This window comes from Kogia breviceps, chromosome 4, assembly GCF_026419965.1.
Source record: "Kogia breviceps isolate mKogBre1 chromosome 4, mKogBre1 haplotype 1, whole genome shotgun sequence".
Lineage (NCBI taxonomy): Eukaryota > Metazoa > Chordata > Mammalia > Artiodactyla > Physeteridae > Kogia > Kogia breviceps.
In genome coordinates this window covers 134116229-134137114 of record NC_081313.1, presented here as the reverse complement: position 1 = coordinate 134137114, position 20886 = coordinate 134116229, and the positions used below count along the sequence as shown (strand labels likewise).

General features: G+C 46.5%; 1 long non-coding RNA gene and 1 other non-coding gene across 2 annotated transcripts in view; one reads left to right on the top strand and one right to left on the bottom strand.

The window, feature by feature from the left end:
* Positions 1–20089, top strand: part of LOC131755267 (uncharacterized) — a 52709-nt gene extending 32620 nt beyond the window's left edge. The window contains exons 4-5 of the long non-coding RNA XR_010840288.1: positions 14472–14519; positions 14898–20089. This is a non-coding gene — a long non-coding RNA (uncharacterized lncRNA). The remainder of the gene's footprint in view (positions 1–14471; positions 14520–14897) is intronic.
* On the bottom strand, positions 9080–9144 carry LOC131756493 (small nucleolar RNA SNORD58). Its single transcript, XR_009335667.1, has one exon. It is a non-coding gene; the product is annotated as a small nucleolar RNA SNORD58 (small nucleolar RNA).
* Positions 20090–20886: the final 797 nt, after the last annotated feature.

The following is a 20886-nucleotide window of genomic DNA, read 5'->3' as shown; positions in this document are numbered from 1 at the left end:
GTATTTCCTGTCCATCTGGAGAGAAGGTGAATAAAGATTTATTTTGTTTACAATTAATCTGTGTTTTTTTTTTTTTTTTTTTTTTTTTTTTTTTTTGCGGTATGTGGGCCTCTCACTGTCGTGGACTCTCCCGTTGCGGAGCACAGGCTCCGGACGCGCAGGCCTAGCGGCCATGGCTCACGGGCTTAGTTGCTCCGCGGCATGTGGGATCTTCCCGGACCAGGGCACGAACCCATGTCTCCTGCATCGGCAGGCGGACTCCCAACCACTGCGCCACCAGGGAAGCCCTAATCTGTGTTTTAATAGTCACTCTTCAAATATCTGAATTCAGTTGATTTTGAATTCAAATAATTCAAATATTTTTATTCCTTTTAAGGAATAAAAAAATTGACTGATAGTGACCTATCTAAGCTTATCTTACATAGAACACATCATAATTTGAAGATACAGTTTACCACCACTTCTCCCATAATCCTCCCAACTTCCTATCCATCTTTCCTGCTTTTTCTTCTTATCATTTTCACTATCTGACTATAGTATAGTATATATAGTATATATACTATAGTATAGTATTTATTTTTCTCTTAGGTCTGTTTAAATCTCATTGCTCATAACTGTGTAAGCCTGGGACAGTCTTAGGATGATGTAGAAAGAGGGTGGGGCTCCCCTCCTCCCAGGGTATTAGCAGATTCCCACCAAATGCTGGAGCTCTTCTAATGTAATTTGAAAAAGATTTCCATTCCTTGCATAGTGAGCATAGATAATTTCATTTAATTCTCACATCAACCTAACAAGGTAACATTTATGCCCATTTTACAGATGATGAAAATAAGTTTGAGGGAGGCTTTCCAAATAAGTAGAAGTGACTATTTAATCGGAAGGTTTTACCTACCTGATTCCACAGGCCACGTTTGTTTTTCCTTAGCATTTGTGTTTATCTTGGGACAAGCAATGGTGACAGCAGCCATCACCAAGAGCACAGGGTCCTCTTACTAGTATATCCCATCTGCAGAACTTCTGAGAGTGAAAAGGGGGTGCATGTGAGGATGCTGAGACCACAGGCATAAACTGCATGTGTGCTTGCCCTGGCTCTCATGGAGCACTGACAAAAGCATCTTCATTGCTCATAACTACTACAGATATCAATAGTCTTCTTTCTGTTTCAATTTAATATTTTTATTAGGAGATTTTATATTTTGTCAATACAAATCATATGTATGTATAAATGTATACATTTATATATGTATAAATGTATATATAAGTGTGTATTGTTATGTGTATATAAAAATAACAAAATGAGCCCTTATGCGCCCAACATCCAGTCTTAAGAAATGGAACTCTAGGGCTTCCCTGGTGGCGCAGTGGTTGAGAGTCCACCTGCTGATGCAGGGGACACATGTTCGTGCCCCGGTCCGGGAGGATCCCACATGCTGCGGAGCGGCTGGGCCCGTGAGCCATGGCCGCTGAGCCTGCGCGTCCGGAGCCTGTGCTCCGCAACGGGAGTGCCCACAACAGTGAGAGGCCCGCGTACCGAAAAATAATTGCTTATTATGGAGAATTTTGGACATAGGAAAACATAGACTAATACAGCCCAGTGTACCCATCACCCAGACTTACCAAACTTTAACCCTTGGCTGATCCTGCCTCTTCCACACACATCCTTCACTTCCTGTGTTATTTTGAAACAAATCACAGCTATCATATATTTTCATATGTATATTTGTATATTTGAAAGGATGCACCCCCTGTCTGGATTCCTTCCCCACTTGCCTTGTACTCTAAGTTGCCTTGTGCTTGCCCATTCCAGGCTGCTGCCCCTGTACAGGTCCCCTGCTTACGCTGTTCAGGCTCTGATACATCTCCTGTGCAGATGCCTCCATGCTGCTTGGACTCTGATGCCCCCTCTGCGCCACCATTGTTCTCCCTTCACCCTCCAATGTGATAAACTACCTGACTTGTCCTCACCTAACATTTTAGTACTGAATGTTTCAGGAAGGGAAGAGGAGGGAAAGGAAGGAAGTGGAAAGAAAGAGAAAAGGAATAAAATGAAGAAGAACACATATGGCATCTTTTGATGAATTAGATATTTCTAATTTTAATATAGCCAAATTTATCAAACTTTTTCATTTGCAGTTTTTACTTTTTGTATCTTGTTTAGTGAATTATTTCCTACCCTAAGATCTTAAATCTATTTCTCCATATTGGCTTTTAAAGTTTTGCCTTTCACTTTAAATCTTTAAGCTATCTGCAATTTTTTTTTTATATAGTATGTGAGATACAGATCCACTTTCATTTATTCCATATGAAAACCAGTTGTTCCAATACTTTTTATTGAATTTTCTTTCTTCATTGAACTGCAGTGCCCTTTCTGTCAAATATCATATTTCCATTTATGAGTCTGTTTCTGGGTTTTCTCTTTGGTTCCATCAGTCTGTTTGTCTATCCCTGTGCCAATACTACACTGTAATACCATGGCTTATAATAAGTCTTGATATCTGGTAAGCAAACTCCCCACTCTGTACTTTCTCAGGAGTACCTTGAATATTATTTGCCTTTGTTTTACCATGTAAATTTAAGAATTAGCTTATCAAGTTCTGTGAAAAGCCCTTTTGGAAATTTGCCTGGAATTGCAGAACCTAATTCATTATCCTGCCGAGTTGTTAACATGGTATTATTTGAGTCGTTAACATAGTTTTATCTGTCCATTGATTTAGGTTTTCTTAATGTTTACAATGAAGTTATGTAATTTTTGCTTGTTAGATTTATTTATTTTTTTAAAAATTTATTTTATTTATTTATTTTTGGCTGAGTTGGGTCTTCGTTGCTGTGCACGGGCTTTCTCTAAGTTGCGGTGAGCGGGGGCTACTCATCGTTGCGGTGCACAGTCTTCTCATTGCTGTGGCTTCTCTTGTTGCGGAGCATGGGCTCTAGACACGTGGGCTTCAGTTGTTGTGGCTCACAGGCTCTAGAGCGTAGGCTCCGTAGTTGTGGCGAACGGGTTTAGTTGCTCCGCGGCATGTGGGATCTTCCAGGACCAGGGATCGAACCCATGTCCCCTGCATTGGCAGGCAGATTCTTAACCACTGCGCCACCAGGGAAGTCCCAACACAAATATGTTTAAAAGAATAAAAGACAAGCTTGAGAATATCTGTAGGGAACAAAAAACTATTAAAATGTCCTGAGAGCCTCATAACAACACTGAGATGGTTATCATCCCAGTTTTAGATATGAGAAACTCAGGCTCAGAGGGGTTAAGTAACTTGCCCAAGGTTGTGCTGTAGTCAGTGGGTGGAGCCAGATTCAAACCCAGGTCTTTCTGACTTCCAAACCCTATTTTCTTTCTGCTGTACCACAGGTAAATAATTATTTTACTTAAGGAGTGGCTAATAAACCTATTAGAAAACACTAAGGGAGCATTTCATCTTCCTCATTGTTTTTTACCATGCTTAAGCTAATATACATCTTGTGATAATCATAAAGTTTATGAAAAATTTTACCCAAGTCAAGGTCAAAGTGAGCATGTTATCAGTTATGGGAGGGTCTGGGCTTTATGAACAGGGGATTTGAGGTCACCACAGCAGAGATTTCAAAAGCATCCCCACATAGCAACCTACATGCCCATCGACAACTGGTGAATGGATAAAGATGTGGTAGGATATATATACAATGGAATATTACTCAGCCATATAAAAGAGTAAAATCTTTCCATTCGCAGCAACATGGATGGGCCTGGAGTGTATTATACTAAGTGAAATAAGTCAGACAGAGAAAGACAAATACTGTATGTTTTTGCTTATTTGTGGAATCTAAAAAACAAAACAAACAAATACAACAAAATAGACTTACAGATACAGAGAACAAACTAGTGGTTACCAGAGGGGAAGGAGGGAGGGGCAAAATAGGTGAAGAGGTTTAAGAGGTACAAACTGCCAATTATAAAATAGATAAGTTACAGGGCTGTGATGTACAGCACAAGGAATATAGTCAATATTTTATAATAACATTGTATGGTGTATAATCTACAAAAATATCAAATTACTATGTTGTACAGCTGAAATTAATATAATATTGTAAGTCAACTATACTTCAGTTTTAAAAGAAAGCATCCCAGGACTTCCCTGGTGGTCCAGTGGTTAAGAATCCACCTTCCAATGCAGGGAACATGGGTTTGATCCCTGGGCAGGGAACTAAGATCCCACATGCCGCAGGACAACTAAGTCCTCACGCTCTAGAGCCCGCGCACCACAACTAGAGAGCCCGCGTGCTGCAACTACGAGCCCTCACGTTCTGGAGCCCACGCACCACAATGAAAGATCCCCTATGCTGCAACGAAGATCCCACGTGCCACAACTAAGACCTGATGCAGCTAAATAAATAAATAAACAAATATATATTTAAAAATAAAAGAAAGCATCCCAACATAAATCATCTGATACATAGATTCATCATCAGTTATTGATTATTATTATTATTATTTTTGTTAATTCTATCTGCAACATCAATTAAATTGTTTGTAGAAACTAATTGAATGTGGCTTAATCACACATCTTAATAGCTTTCCATGCTCTGAACTCGTTGTTAATTCCAGTAATAAAACGAGATGAGCACTATGGCTGGGTAATTAGCGAGGAGGCTGGGGAAGAAATTGCTGTTTGACGGTGGGTAATAAAGGCAGCCGTGGTGACCGCTCTCCTGGGCAGCCGCTCTCACCGCCACTGCCGAGCCCCCCGTTCTGCTGACGGAGGGAGACGCTGTTGCTCTGCCCCGGACGCCCCGTCCCTGCTGCTGCCTTTTGAGCTCCTGGCCGCACTCTCCTTGGGGCCGGGCTCCGCCTCTGGGCCCGGGCCTGCAGCGGGCCGGGTGCTGGCCTGCTCTCCACACCCCGCAAGCAACCAGCGCCCGACCGAGGTGGTCGGAGATGCTGAGGGCCGGTGCTTTCCCCTTGCGTTGGTTGCTGGCTCCTTGGCCCCGAACAGAGTCCCTCCGTGTGGCTCTTTTTCTTGGCCTGGGGTCAGCTTCTCCCGCCGTGTCCCAGCCTGCTTATCCCAGCGCTGTTGTGGGGCCTGAAGACTGTGGCAGCTGCTGTGGCCTCCTTGTGAACTAGAGCAGCCCAAGCCCCTCCCGCAGGAAAGGGTCTGCAGCTGTGCCTTCGGCCCAGCCAGTTGTTGACAATTGTCTGGGGCCGCCGAGCTAACACGTGACTGCGCGCAGGCTCCTGGGTGCGTGCGGAAGCCGAGTCGGTGGGCTGTCGGGCCTGGAGTGAGGAGAGCCAGGAGGGTGGAGTCACACGCCGGGTGCTGGGCCGAGAGCAAGACCGAAGGGCCAGCGGCCACCGGGTGGGGCGGGCCGAGTTGGCTGGAGAAGAGACCAGGGGGACGGAGCCCTGGCGGCGCTCAGCAGAGCGGAGGTGAGAGGTCTTTGGAGGGGAGGGGGTCCTCCCGTGGGTGGAGCCCGCCCTCACCGACTTCTCTGTGACGTTGTTCTGTGCTTCTGGGACGTGAAGCACACCCCCCTCGGAGCGGAGGGTGCCTGAGGGCAGGCGCCCGGCACCGTCCCTCACTCCGGACTAGGTGGTGGCAGGAGGGCACGGACGCAGCGCAAAGCTGCAGGGAAAGGAGCTCCTCCCCTCCGGCTGGCTGTGCCCTCGTTGTCTTTCTGAAGGGCCATCTGCCTGTGAAGGTGGCAGAGCCGCTTGGAGAATATAGAGTGAGTACGGGCCTGGCCGGGCCTCCGGGAGCCGGGTTTGACTGGTGAGACCGGCGCGCTAGCATCGGTGGTGCCCCATCCCCCCCTCGGTCCTTCGGCCAGTCCTGCCACTGGCCCTCTCGCGGGTCCCTGATGACCCGCCCTGCGGTGAATTCCAGCCCGAAGCAGACGTGCGGGAGCAGGGCTGCTGCCAGGAGCTCTCTGTCTCGTTGTTCTTGCTTCTCTTCATGACGGGACACTCCCACGTTCTCTTGGCTCCTTAGGGCCGGGTGACGCCTTTCTCCTTGACGTCCTCTTGCTCATTCACAGAGTGAGGGCAGCCCCCGAGCACCTCGCCAGCCCGCCCTGGCCCTGCTTCCCAACAGGCAGCACTCCCCATAGGCTCTTTTAAGCAGAGGACATTGTCCCTGTTCCCTGAAGCTAAAAGTTGAGAAGGTAGGAGAACACCTGGGCGACCAGGAGTGATGCCCCAGGTGGGTAGGGTGAGAGGGTTGCGGCCTGGAAGGACGCGAAGACTCCTCGAGCCAGACGCTCAGGGAAGCGCCCTGGATGCAGAACATCCCAGAGGCTCTCTTGCGCGGGGGAGAGGCGCCCGTCCCGAGTCTGACCGGTGGAGTTCTGTCCAAAGTTAAGTCGGTGCCCCTGGCCCAGCTTCTGCCCCCGGGAGGGAGCTTTTGCCACATTTTATGGAGGACGTTTGCTGGGAACGGCCCCGGAACTCGCTGGTGCCAGGGGCAGGGAAGCTGGAGTCAGCAGCCTGGAAGGAGAAATGAGCAGCAGCAGGGAGAGCGGGGCCCAGGCCAGGCGGGGTTTACGGCAGGCAGGCAGGCAGGCCGGCGGCCAGAGGGCGGGCGGGGCTGTGCTCTGCATCAGCCGCCTCCCGCGCCCCCGGCCCCGCCCCGGCCCCGCCCCCTGGCGTGGGCGGTCCCAGGCAGAGGCCGAGGCCGAGACAGCCGACAGTGGGGCCCAGCACCCAGCGGCTCCCAGTCTCAGGGTCCCTCCCCACTCATCCACTTCCAGGGCCCTCTCGGTACTGACTTGAAGGCAGGGTCTGCTCCCGGGCCGAGGAGGAAGTTTGCCTTCCACGCAGAGCCTTGGGGACCCAAAAAGCCTGGGCTTGAATCTGGCTCTGTCACCTGCCGATCGTGTGACCTGGGGCAGGTTAACCTTTGGAAGCCTCAGTTCCTTCACCCGCAAAGCTGGCGTCGTCAACACCGTCCTTCTAGTTGTCGTGATGACCCCGTGAGGCGGTGCGTGAAATGCAGGCGCGACATACGGCTGTGGTTCAGTGGACGCCTGGCACATGGCTGGGTGGGCGACGTGGTGTGGCCAGTGGTTGTTACTGTTCCTGCGGTTGGGACACTCACTGGTATCCGTGGAACCGTGGACTCGTCTCAGTATCCCTCCGCGGCCCTCTCGACGCCCTCGCGAGCTTCGCGCGGTCGGTCTCGCCCAGGCCCCGCCCCTGCCGCCTCGCACCCTCTCAGCCCCGCCATTTGCCGCCTCGCTCCCAGCGGCTGGTGGGAAACTTGTGAACTCCGGCCAGTTATTGATTATTGAACATGGACAACAGAGTGTGTTAGAGGCTTTCTCAAATACACTTTCACATTTAACCTCAAAGCAACACTGCCAGGTACATGTCATTAACCTCAATTCACAGATGAGGAAACTGAGGCTCAGAGGGCCAAAGTAACCTGCCTATCCAGGCCTCCTCACTTCCTTTCTGCTGTACCAGTGTCACCTTTCAAAAAATGTCTCAAAGGACTAAAATCTGAATGAAAGCCACTTTCCCACAGTAGGCACTTTTAGATTTCAGACCCAGACTAATGAATTTAGGGCAGAAAAGTTGAGGTCAGATAAGAGCTGGGAAGGACACAGACAACCACCTGTCAAATTGTGGTTTGTGTCCTTTGTTCACCTACACTCAGGCCACTGAATTTGAGAAGTCATTTGTGGTGGCTGCTCCTGGTACTTCGGGACATACGCTTCCAGGGAGAGGTAAGACCCTCATGAGGAAGAGATGTGTCCCTGCATTGAGATAGGGCCTAAACATTATCTCAGCCATGGTAGGTCCCCTCAAACAAGGAAATGAGTCAGAGTTCCTTATCATTTATCAGGAGCTGACTCCCGGCCCAGCATGGCCTTGTCTTCCTCACAACAGCCCTCAGAAGGCACTGCCATTACTGTCCCCATCTTTTTATTTTATTTTATTTTATTATTTATTTATTTATTTTTTGCGGTACGCGGGCCTCTCACTGTTGTGGCCTCTCCCGTTGCGGAGCACAGGCTCCGGACGCGCAGGCTCAGCGGCCATGGCTCACGGGCCCAGCCGCTCCGTGGCATGTGGGATCTTCCCGGACCGGGATACGAACCCATGTATCCCGCGTCCTGCATTGGCAGGCAGACTTTCAACCACTGCACCACCAGGGAAGCCCTACTGTCCCCATCTTACAGGCGAAGAAGTTGAGGTTGCTTGCTCCAGGTAACACAGACAGTACATGGAAGAGCCAGTGTGCAAATCCAGGGAGTCTAATCCCAGAGAATGTCATCGCTCACAAAGTAACCTGGCACAATGCCTGGCATTTACATGCTCAGTAAGCCCTTGTGACGGTGGTGATGATGACGACAGCATTAAACTTGCGAACAAGAAAATGGATTATGGGTCTTAGTGTTGACCTGTACTGTCTAATATGGTAGCCACTAGCTGCAGGTGGCTATTGAGTACTTGAAATGCGGCTAGTATGACTGAAGGACTGAAATTTTTTAAAATTTTTATTTGCATTTATTTTTTGTGGAATTTATTCCTGGGCCATAAGTTTTTGTTTCTGCAGTTTCTTCTGGGATATCTTCTTCTTCTGTGCAACCTCCTCTCTGGTTTAGGAACAGTCTCCTTTTCAGTGAGGATCATCTCAATGTGGCAGGGAGAGCTCATGTATGGGTTGATCTGACCGTGAGGTCTGTAAGTCCTGTGCCACATCTTGGGGGCTTTGTTCACCTGGATGTGCTCAGTGACGAGAGAATCTTCATCTAAGCCCTTAAATTCATCATTACTCTGCATTTTTGAGCATGTCGAGTAAAAATTCAGCACTTTTTTTGTGCCACCAACGCTGTGTCCAGTGCCACTGTTTGGCCTGGGCCCACCTACCAGTGCTACCATTGTAATGGCAGAATGGCACACATTGCTTCTGTAAAGTGACATCCTTCAGATACTTGGTGGCTTTTTGGAGATGCATACCCTAATGGCCTGGGCAGTTTCATGAGTGTTCTTGATTTGTATGCTAGGTTCTCAAGCAGTTCTCTGGTAGTTTTACCCAATTCCACAAATCCTAAATCAGAGTGTTCATTGTATACTGATGATCACTGACCAAATGTGGCTGCTCAGAATCGATTTATTTTCACAGAAAATCCAAAGGTGTCCTAAGAAATGCATCACTGCAGTGAATTTTTAATTTTAATATAAAAACTGAAGGAATGTACAGTTTTGGCAGGACTACATTTCACCTTAACATTACATCCTGTGAGGTACTGTTGTATTGTGGTGCATGTGCTGGGCACGTGTGTTATTTCCAATACTGCATTAATGAAATGTATATATTGATAGTATATTGAAATGCTGTATTTTGGGTATATTGAGTTATGTAAAACATATTATTGAAATAACTTCAACTGTGCCTTTATATATTTTTCAATGTGGCTACTAAATTTTTTTTTTAATTACATAAGTGGCTCACACCATATTTCTCTGAGAGCACACTGGCATACATTTTAAGAATTCAATTCAGAATGTTTGAGATTTTCTAAGCAATAGAAGCAATTTGTTACTTTAAAAAAAAGTGTAGTGATCATTGTAATGATCATTCTGTCCATAATCATTTCCCCCAGAATGGTTGATAACCTCAATAGAAGCTTCCACAGGAAGTAAACACAAACCAAACACTACGATGAAAATTTCTTCTCATAGAAGAAATTTCTTCTCATTGTTCTAACCTCATTCCTTGAATTTTTTTCCTTTTCTGTAACCAATCAGCATCATTGGTCATAGAGGATTCTGAAAGAGATACTGGAACACCGGAGAAGAGCTCCTTGGACTTCCAACACCCTAGCCAAGTGATTTTCCAAGGTTTAAACCAACACCCCGACAACTTCTGCCAGACAACTTGGCTTTCAAAGTCCAACCCAACCTTCCCTCCTTCCCTTGCCCTGCCAGCTCCTGTGGAACCCCCAGACTTGGTGAGGGGAGTGATCCCATCCCCCACAAAGACCCTAAAGTGTCCAAGGGAGAGGGAAGCCCAGGACTGGAGCTTTTCTGAGACCAAGGCAAGAAGGCAGTCCAGCAGAGCATGCTGCCCAGTGCCCCTCTGACCTATTCACTTCCTCCCTGGGATTCCCTTCTCCAGGACACCCTCTGGGACATACGGCAGGGCATGAAAGCCACTAAGCGATGGCAGGGCCCTCCCCAATTGCTACCAGTCTTGCCCTCGCTGTTTAGGCTTTTTGTCTGGAGCTGTGACATTCCGCACTTTAACTGAACTTGGTAAAGTTCAGTTCACATTCCTGGTAAAGACTGGCTCTTACGACTACAACTAACTTCCTGTCTTCTGAAATGTGCACTATTTCCACAGAGGAGGAAGCTTGTTCTTTCCCTGTCCAACCTTCTGCCGTCCTTTGTAAGTTTATTCCGGGGCCAAAGAAACCGAGGCCAAGGACATTCTGGACCTGGGGTTCTCAACCATGGCTGCTCACTGGAATTACCTGGGGAGCTTTTAAAAACTGGCGGCCCAGGCACTATGCCAAACCACCTCAGTCAGAACCTCTGGAGGTGGAACCAGGCACTATCATTTTTAGTGCTCCATAGGTGATTCTAGTGGGTGGCCAGGGTGAGAACCACTGCTGTAGTTTGGGAATCTAGAACTTGTCCCGCTAGGCCTCCAGCTCCCCTGTGATGATCTCTCTCGGACATTAGTCTCATGTGATTTCTCCACTTTGTGTGCTTTTGACTCTAAATTTTCATACTTCCCAGAAGAACCAACAGGGCCACTGACTAGGCCTTCAGAGCTCAGGCTCTGACAGGAGGAGCTGGGAAGCAGGTGGGCACACTGACCCTCCAGGAGTGGTAGTTCTCAACTTCTACAACATAAAGATACTCAGAGTTTACCCCCGACTAATTTACCTGGCTGGGGAAGAATGCAGGAAATCACTATTTTTTAGAGTTCTCCAGTAGTTTCAGATGCACAGCCAAGGTTAAGAAACATTGGCTGGTGAACTGGTAAAGCCCAGGTCATATTTGAATTGGTTCTCAGACAGAGCTTATTTTCTTAATGCATTATTTAATTCTAAGCCCTAGATTCTGCTTTTGTTCAAACCTTGCCATCAACTTTCCTTTGCACCAGAAAGCCACCCCCATATCCACCCCCATATAGACTACCTAGGAGGAGACAGACCCTGGAATCTGTATGGTTGGAACCCAGCCCCTATTCTCTGTACCACACTTGCAGAGCCCAGAAAATACCCATTTCGTTTTTTGTTGTTGTGGGTAGTTTGCTTTTGTTTTGCTTTTTAATCTAGACCACTACAAATGTTATAGGGAACACAGTCTAGCTAATAGCAATTAGTTTTTTGTTTTGTTTTGTTTGTTTGTTTGTTTTGCAGTACGCGGGCCTCTCACTGCTGTGGCCTCTCCCGTTGCTGAGCGCAGGCTCAGTGGCCACGGCTCACGGGCCCAGTCGCTCCGCGGCATATGGGATCTTCCCGGACCGGGGCACGAACCCGTGTCCCCTGCATCAGCAGGCGGACTCTCAACCACTGTGCCACCAGGGAAGCCCTAGCAATTAGTTTTAAAAGTCAGTGAGTTCAAGGTCTGAGGCCAAGTCCCTCATGTGTAGTTATGGAAATGGCCTGCATCTCTCTGCAAGGCATATCTGTGAGGCCCTCCAAATCCTCAGCAAGCTCCAGTGGACTTTTAGGTTAGAATTGTTGACATGATGAGGTAATGTGACGCTCTCTGAAATAAGATAAAGGTGGCCTCATTCATTGTTTTGAAGCCTTCCAGTGGTAATAAAAGCTACTATTTATTGGGTACTCCTTATGTATCAAATATCAATACCATATACTATACCAGATACTGACATTATCTTGTTTATTCTCAGCAGCCATGTAAGGCAGGCAGGTATTAAAAGTTCTACCTTAGAGATGTGCAAACCAAGGCTCAGAGAGGTTCAATGACTTGCCAGTGGTCACAGTGAATTATTAGTGGTGGAGGTGGGACTCACACCTCATGTGGCTGAGGCCAAAGTTCCAGTCCTGTCACCCTGGCTGACCTAGCCCCAGCAATTTCTCCTCTTCCGGGTGGAGGAAATGGGCCTCTCCTGGGCCCTTTTGTTTCTGCCTCCCCCACTTCCCACCTTGGCTTCATTTCCATGAAATGCAAGATGAATTAATTGTATGCTAATAAGTCTTCTGCAGCAGAAAGTGAGAGGGGGAAATGATAATGTGCTATGACAGTCTGGTCTCCCTGATCTTGGAGAGGCAGCAGTGAGAAGTGGCGTGAAGCGAGATCTTAATTCCCTGCCCAGGAACTGAACCTGGGTAGCCTGGATGAAAACCAGGAATCCTAGCCACCAGACCCCCTGGCTCTTGCCCCCATTGAAAAATACATTTCTTATGGAGGCAAAAACTGTAAAAGCAGGTACAAACTTTATTATTAGAGACAGCACAACAAGTGGGAGAGCACACAGAAACAGTTTGTTTAGTGAAGATAGAAGCAAGGCAGAGATACACACCTGCAGAGAAAGGGTGTGGGCATCCTCACTAGTGAGGGGGAGCTCAGTAAAGAGGCGGTGAAGTCATTTACATAGGGCAGTTCTTCCAGGTCTTTGTTTACCTTTGGCCAATTATCTCGTTTCCTTTTCCACACCTGCCCTGCCCTGCCCTAGGGCCCTCCCCAACATGCCTGGGCAACTTTTTTCCAAGATGGATTCCAGCCCAGAGGTCTGTGGGGCAGCATCACATATTCTGGGGTGGTGCCCCCTCTTTCTGACCCACAAGGAGCCTTTCTGCGCATGTGCAGTGTCTCCCTTTCCCCAAGGATGGGAAATATATGACCTCTTGATCCTTTCCTCAAACAAGGGTTTAGCCCCTCTCTGTTCCTGCCATAAAAGTGTCCCATGTCCAGTTATCTACCCTATTACTGTTGTATCTTATATCGAAGTGCAGATCCTGAAATATAGGAGTCCGGTCATAAATACCATTTGTCTCTTGCCTCAGGAAATGTAAAGGGGGCTGGTAATGAATGTCTGGCCTGGAGCCCATCTTCTTCTCACCCCAGGAAGTGTGAACTGGAGGCCAGTTGTAAATGTCTAGCTTGGGGCCCACCCATCTCCTGCCTCATCCCATGCTGAGGTGAGATTCTAGAACATTACACAGAAAGGGTAGTTCTGGTTGGGCAAAAATTTATGTCAGTGAGGCCTTCTGGTTTTGCCAGCTGTCAGGGTGAAAGGAAAATATTCCCTGGGACAGGGACACTGTTCCCGAACCTCCTTCTCACTCCAATTTCCCAAGCGTAGAACTGACCCTCCTCCTGTGTTGTAGCCCCCAGGACTGTCTGAGGTCTAAAGCCCCTGCAGTGAGTACATAGGGTGGGTCATAACTGAGGAAGGAAAAGTCACCTCAGGAGGCAGGTCAGCCCCCAAAGCACTTTGGACTTCCCGTCTCCTTACATTCAGAATTTTCACAGAATGTTCCACCAACTGCAAGCCTGGTAGGAATTGAGCATCTCTGAGTCTCTCTAGGCTTCCTCCTGTCCTGGCAGAGGGGCTTCCCAGGAATCCCCCCAAATTCATATATTGAAATCCTAACCCCCAGTGTGATGGTATTAGGAGATGAGGGCTTTGGGGAGGTGAATAGGTCATGAGGGTGGAACCCTGAATAATGGGATTAGTGACCTTATAAAAGAGGCACCAGAGAGCTCCCTTGCCCCTTCTTACGTGTGAGGACCCAGCAAGAAGATAGCCATCTATGAACCAGGAAGAGGGCCCTCACCAGACACCAAATCTGCTGGCACCTTGATCTTGATCCTCCCAGCTTCTAGAACTGTGAGAAATAAATGTTTGTTGGTTAAGCTACCTAGTTTATGATGCTTTTGTTAAAGCAGCCGAAACAGACTAAGATACTAAATTCCTGAAAGAAATTTGGATTTCATGTTACTTATCTTTTAATATGTTATCTAATCATCCAACAACTCTGGCCAAACTGAAGTTCAGAGACATTGTGACTTGAATAAGATGATACAGCAAGTAAGTGGGGGAAATTCAGGTTGCAGTCCAGGTCTGTCTGACTCTGAAATGTGTGCTCTCTAGATGATGCTGTCTCTTTGAAGGAGGAGGTCGGTGTGTTAGTCTAGGTCCTTGGAGAACTGGACGCCAAGACGTGATTAACCACGTGATTAAACATGCGATTATTTTACTGGGGGAAATGCCTGAAATAGGGAGGGAGCCAGAAGAGGTAGGGAGAGTTGTCAGATTTCCATGAGAGTCTGACCCTGAGTGAGAGGGAGAAAGATGTTTGGGTGCCAACAAAGGAGTCCTTTCTGAGTGGATGACTAGAGCAACCTGTGGGAGGTGGGCTCTCAGTAAACCATGTGATGGATTTTAAGTGTGGCAGCTGGAGCCCTCAGCCAGTTAAGGATTCTGGTAGTAGGAGTTTGAGCAAAGTACTGTTTAATAGCTGCCACAGTCAGAAATGCAGAGAAATTTTGTATTTCCTTTCAGATCCGCTCATGGAGGAGATTGCTGATCAGAAGGGTGAGGTCCAAGGAGGTGAGCAAATGAAGGATCCTTGCCCTACTGGATCCACCAGCTCCCTGGCAGAGTTGGTAGCTCAGGAATCCCGAAATGATGGTTAATTTTATGTGTCAACCTGACCTAGGCCACAGGGACCCTAGACATTCTGGTCAAACATTATTCTGGGTGTGTCTGTGATAGTGTTTTTAGATGAGATTAACAGTTGTACTGGTAGACTGAGTCAAGCAGATTGCCCTCCCTAATATGGGTGGGCCACATGCAATCAGTTGAAGGCCTGAATCTAACAAAAATTCTCCCCCTAGTAAGAGAATTCCTCCTGCTTGGTTGCTTTTGAATTGGGACACCTGCTTTTTCCTGCCTGCAGACTCGAACTGAAACATTGGCTCTTTCTAGGTCTTGAGCCTGCCAGCCTTTGGACTGGAACTCCAACATTGGCTTTGCTGGTTCTCAGGCCTTCAAACTCAGAATGAAACAAAAGAATTGGCTCTCCTGGGTCTCCAACTTGCTGACTTACCTTTCAGATCTTGGGACTTGCCTGCTTCCATAATTACATGAGTCAATTTCACATATATATATCTCCTATTGGTTCTGTTTCTCTGGATTAACCCAGATATTACATCTGGTTATTACACCTGATTTACTCACTGTCAAGGGTGACCACAGTATCTCATAGGGTTCCTTTTCCTCTTCTGCCATTAAACTCCACTACACACTTGAACTGTAGGCTGGATGGAGAAATGTACCCAGAAGAAGAGCATGGGAAGTCCAGAAGAACCAATTCAGTCCAGAGCTAAGCCTCCAATTTACCTCTGGGTGTGTAGGAGAACTTCTCTCACACAGCCACGGGATGAGGTGACGGGACCTGTGACATGGCATCAGGGAGTCCCTCTAGCTGGCAGCTGGCTCTCTAGTGAAAGTAACAAACCCAACCAATACTCAAGAATAGACCCACCATCTCATCTCTGTATGGTTTGTGGGTTCTGGGGGATTCTGCCATCTCAAACTTGCCTGGCTGCTCTTCCTAAAGATTCCTTAACTTCTGGGAGGACTGGTACTGGCCCTGCTCCAGACCCAGTAACAAGATTTCTTCCCAAAGTGGAGTAGGCCTGTCCTGTAGCTGGGGAGCCCTTGGATAACCTGTCAGTGTCCGCAGGGCAGCCATTCCTACTGGCCCCCAGTACTCCTTGCTTTGTATCTTGTCTGAAGCTTCTGGGCTCTCCAGCAGCTTCTTTCTAGAAGCCTCCTGTGCTTGGCCCTGAAATTCTGGAGCCAAACATTCACCCACATGAGTAATCCAATTAGATAGTTCTTGACTTAGCCACCTTCCCTTCCATCCTCAACCCAGGGAGGACCTTTCTGATTCAGAAGTACCTGCACTGAGGGAGCCCAGCATCCCCAGGCACCTGCTAAGTAAAGGCCTCCTCACACTCGTCCCTCCTCCACTGCCTTGCCTGCATCCCAGCATCCTCAGAAGCGCTTTCCTCAACCCAGGGTTTTCAACAGTGGCATTATTGAACGTAAGGTTGGATAATTATTTGTTGTGGGGAGTTGTCCTATGACAACATTGCTGGCCTCTTACCAACTAGATTCCAGTTGTAACCTCAGTTGTGATGACAAAAGAGGTCTTCAGACACTGCCAAACACCCCCTGCACTAAAGTCTCTCTGATTGAACTCTAGAGCCACAGTAAAACCTGGGCTGGGGTTGGGGGCTGGGCAGACACGTAGAGGAAACCAGTGGGAGGAAAGCGTGTGCCTTTGAGACCACCCCTTCCCCCACCTCCATGAAACAGGGCTACTTGGACTTTTCAAGAGTTGCCTCCTCTTGGTTCCCACCACACAGTTTTGTTTCCCCTTTTTAAAAAAATAGACTATTTTTGGGACTTCCCTGGTGGTCCAGTGGTTAAGACTCCACGCTCCCAATGCAGGGGGACCGGGTTTGATCCCTGGTCAGGGAACTAGATCCCGCATGCCACAACTAAGAGCCTGCATGCTGCAAGTAAAAAAGATCCTGCATGCTGCAACTAAAGATCCTGCATGCTGCAAGGAAGGTATTTCATGCAGCAGCGAAGATCCCATGTGCTGCAACTAAGACCCAGTGCAGCCAAATAAATAAATAAATATTTTTTTAAAAAATTGACTGTTTTTAAGAACATTTTTAGATTTACAGAAAAATTGCAAAGATATTAATCAGAGTGCCCATCTACCTGCACCTATTATCAACAACTTCAGTAAGGTACATTTACTACAATTAATGAACCAATACTAACACAGTATTTTTAACTAAAATAAAACTATATTTTATTCAGATTTCATGTTTTTAGCTAATGTCCTTTTTCTGCTCCCAGATCGCACTGAAGATACCATATTATATTTATTGTCATGTCTCTAAGGCTCCCCTTGGCTTTGACAGTTTCTCTGACTTCCCTTGTATGTGAGGACCTCAACAGTTTTGAGAAGCACTGGTCAGATGTTTTGTAAGATGCCCTCTATAGGAATTTGGCTGCTGTTTTTCATATGATTAGACTGGGGTTATGGATTTGGGGGAAGAAGACCACAGACATAAAGTATCATTTTCATCACAACATATCAAGGGTACATATTATCAAGATGATTTATCACTGTTGATGTTGTCCTTGATCACCTGGCTGGGGTAGTGTTTGTCACGTTTTCCCATTGTACAGTTACTCTCCCCACCTCACCCCCTTTCCACACTCCTCTTTGGAAGGAAGTCACTATACGCAGTTGACAGGTAAGGAATGGGGAGTTATGCTCCCCTTCCTTGAGGGCAGAGTATCGACATAAATTATCTGGAATAATTCTGCATAAGACATTTGTCTCTTCTCCCCCACTTATTTATTGATGTTTATCAGTATGGATGCATGTATTTTTATTTTATGCATTGGGTTATAACCCAGTATTACTTTATTTTTTCTTTCTTTTTTTTTTTTTTTGCTCAAATTATTCCAGTTTTGGTCATTGAGAGCTCTTCAAGTTGGCTCCTGTGTTCCTTTGACAATACCCCCATCAATTTTTTAAAAACATTTCTTTACTTTCTGGAACTAAAAGATGCTCCAGACTCATCTTGTATATTTTCCACCCTAGTCCTTGACTCAACCATTTGTCTAAGGAGCCGTGGTTCCTTTCATTGGAGAATATGGTGTTTGAAACCAAGACCTGGGCACTAGTTGTGCTCATTGCCCCTGGAGTGTCATTGCTGCTAGGTCCTCTCAGCTGACAGAACAAGGAAATATATGTGTGTGTGATACCTGTGTATACACACATATCTAAATATTTCTCTGGGTAATTAAGCTTAATGTAAACTCATACTGGTTTATCCAACTCTAATCCATCATCACAGGCCTCATTCTAGCCTTCTGCCCTTTGCTTATTCATAAATTCCCACTCCAACAGTAAGAAACCTGGCTGCCACCGTCCATTCACTTAATTGCTCAATCCTAATATACAGAATTGTTATACCACACCCCTTATCCCCATGGGAAACAACTAGAGGATAATGCATATGTGCACTTCCTTTTGACTTTAGTCTTACAGATTCCACTTGTTGCTAGTGTTACTTAGGTCAGCACCTAATCACCCATCCCCGTCAGTGAGGCAGTTTTGTACATTGTAATGTAGTTCAATTTTCTTGTCATAGTCTGAATTAATTCCTGGGATCCCCTTACCTACTAAATGACTTTTTAAAATTTGCATACATTGACTCACTTTTTTTTTTTTTTTTTTTCGGTTGCGCCTTGTGGCTTGCGAGATCTTAGTTCCCCCACCAGGGGTCAAACCCATGCCCTCTGCAGTGGAAGTGCAGAGCCCTAACCACTGGACCGCCAGCGAATTCCCAAGGCTGATTCTTTATGCTAAAAGTTTGGTGGGTTTTGACAAATGCATAATGTCATGCACATCAACTACTCTGTGTGCACCATTACACACAGAGTAGTTTCACCACCCTAAATATCTCTTGTGCTTCATCTATTCAACATTCCTTCCCTCTCCCCAAACCTTTGGCAACCACTGTCTCTATAGTTTTACTATCTCTATAGTTTTGCCTTTTCCAGAATGCCCTATAATTGGAATAATATATTATACAGTTTTTAAAATTTGTTTTAAATTTTCTTGGCCATGTCACACATCTTATGGGATTTAAGTTCCCTGACTAGGGATTGAACCCGGACCCTTGGCAGTGAGAGCAGAGTCCTAACCACTGGACCACCAGGGATTTCCCTATATAGCTTTTTTAGACTGGCTTCTTTCACTCAGCAACATGTATTTAAGGTTCTTCCATGTCTTTTTATGACTTGGTAGCTCATTTCTTCTTAGTGCTGAATAATGTTCAATTGTATAAATGTACCACTAGTTTGTTTATCCATTCACCTATTGAAGGTAATCTTGGTCACTTCTTGTACTTAGTGATTATGAATAAATCTGCTATAAACATTCACATGCAGGTTTTTGTGAGGACAAATTTTCAAATCGATTGGGTAAATACCTAGGAATGAGATTGCTGAATCATATGGCATGATTATGTTCAGCTTTGTATGAAACTACCATACCATCTTCCAAAGTGGATGTATCATTTTGCATTCTCACCAATGGTGAGAATGCTTCCCTTTGCTCCATATCCTCACCAGCATTTGGTATTGTCAGTTTTTCAGATTTTAGCCATTCTAGCAGGCAGGTATGTAGTGGTGTGTCATTGTTGTTTTAATTTGCAATTCCCTAGTGACAAATCATGTTGAGCATCTTTTCATATGCTTATTTGCCATCTGTATATCTTCATTGTTGAAGTGTCTGTTCAGATCTTTTGTGCATTTTTTCACTTGGATTTTTGTTGTCTTGTTGAATTTTAAGATTCTTTGTATATTTTGGGTACAAGTCCTTTATCAGATATATGTTTTACAAAGTTGTTTTTTCTAGTCTGTGGCTTGTCTTTTCATTCTCTTAACAGTTGCTTTCACAGAGTAGAAGTTTTAAGTTTTAATAAAGTCTAACATCAATTATTTCTTTCATGGATCTTATTTTTGGTATTGTATCTAAACACTTACTGCCAAACCAAACATCACCTAGATTTTCTCCTATGTTTTCTTCTGCTCAGAAGGCAGATTCTGGGGGTCCAAATCCCAAGCTCCACTACTTATCAGCTTTGTGTCCTTGGGCAAGTTTCTTACCTTTCTGTGCTTCACCGTCTTCATCTATAAAACAGGTTAATAGGACTTCCCTGGTGGCACAGTGGTTAAGAATCCGCCTGCCAATGCAGGGGACACGGGTTCGAGCCCTGGTCCAGGAAGATCCCACATGCCATGGAGTAACTAAGCCTATGCACCACAACTACTGAGCCTGTGCTCTAGAGCCTGCGAGCCACAACTGCTGAGCTCACGTGCCTAGAGCCCGTGCTCCACAACAAGAGAAGCCACTGCAATGAGAAGCATGTGCACCACAACGAAGAATAGCCCCCACTTGCCGCAGCTAGAGAAAGCTCGCGCCCAGCAACAAAGACCCAACGCAGCCAAAAATAATAAATTTAAAAAACAGGTCAATAAATAAGGCCTAGCTCTTAGGTGAAGGCCTACATGAAATGAAGCAATGTATTAAATTTTGTATATGTGAATCATCAAGTGCTGGCTGTTATCATTACAACCACACTGGCCAAGCGTGTGCCAGGTGCTCCTATATCCTGGGTTCATGTCATCCACACGCTGACCAGCAAGGCAGGGACATTTGTTCCATGCCACAGAGAAGCAGCCAAGGTGCTGAGAAGGCAGAAGAGCTGTCTCCTTCTTCCCATTACTGACCACCTCTCAGCCTTCTCCCACTCTCCCAGAGTGGCTCGGGGGAGGCCCACGCTGGGGAGTGATGGGAGCTGAAGATTCAAGCTGCATCAGGCCTGGCCTGGGGTGCCTTCTGGTGTTTGGATGATGGAGGTGGTGGCAGCAGCCGTGGGGGAGTGTGGGAGCGTAGGGTTAGAAATGCATCCCAGCCCAGGCTGAGTTGGCTGATCCTGCTTTTCTCCTGCTCATCCCAATTCCCAGTGCAGATGGAAAGGAAGGAATCCCCCATCTTTTTGGTCTTCATACCTACCAGGTGAGTACAGAGCTGGAGGCGTTGTCACATCTACTCTCACCAACTCCAAAAGGCTTCATGTTTTCTAAGTCGAAGATGACAGTCAGGGTTGTCCAGGAGACCAGCATACAGAAAATGCACCATTCCCCTCTCCTGGGCCTCAAGTTGAGAAAGTCCCTTGAATACCCTTGCACTGTAATCAAGGTCTGTTTGCCCTTCACCGTAGAGAGTAAAACTGAACTGCTGGGCGAGGTCAATGTAGGATCCCAAGGACCCTCTCTTTTAAGTTTGAATAGTTACATGGAATCTGAA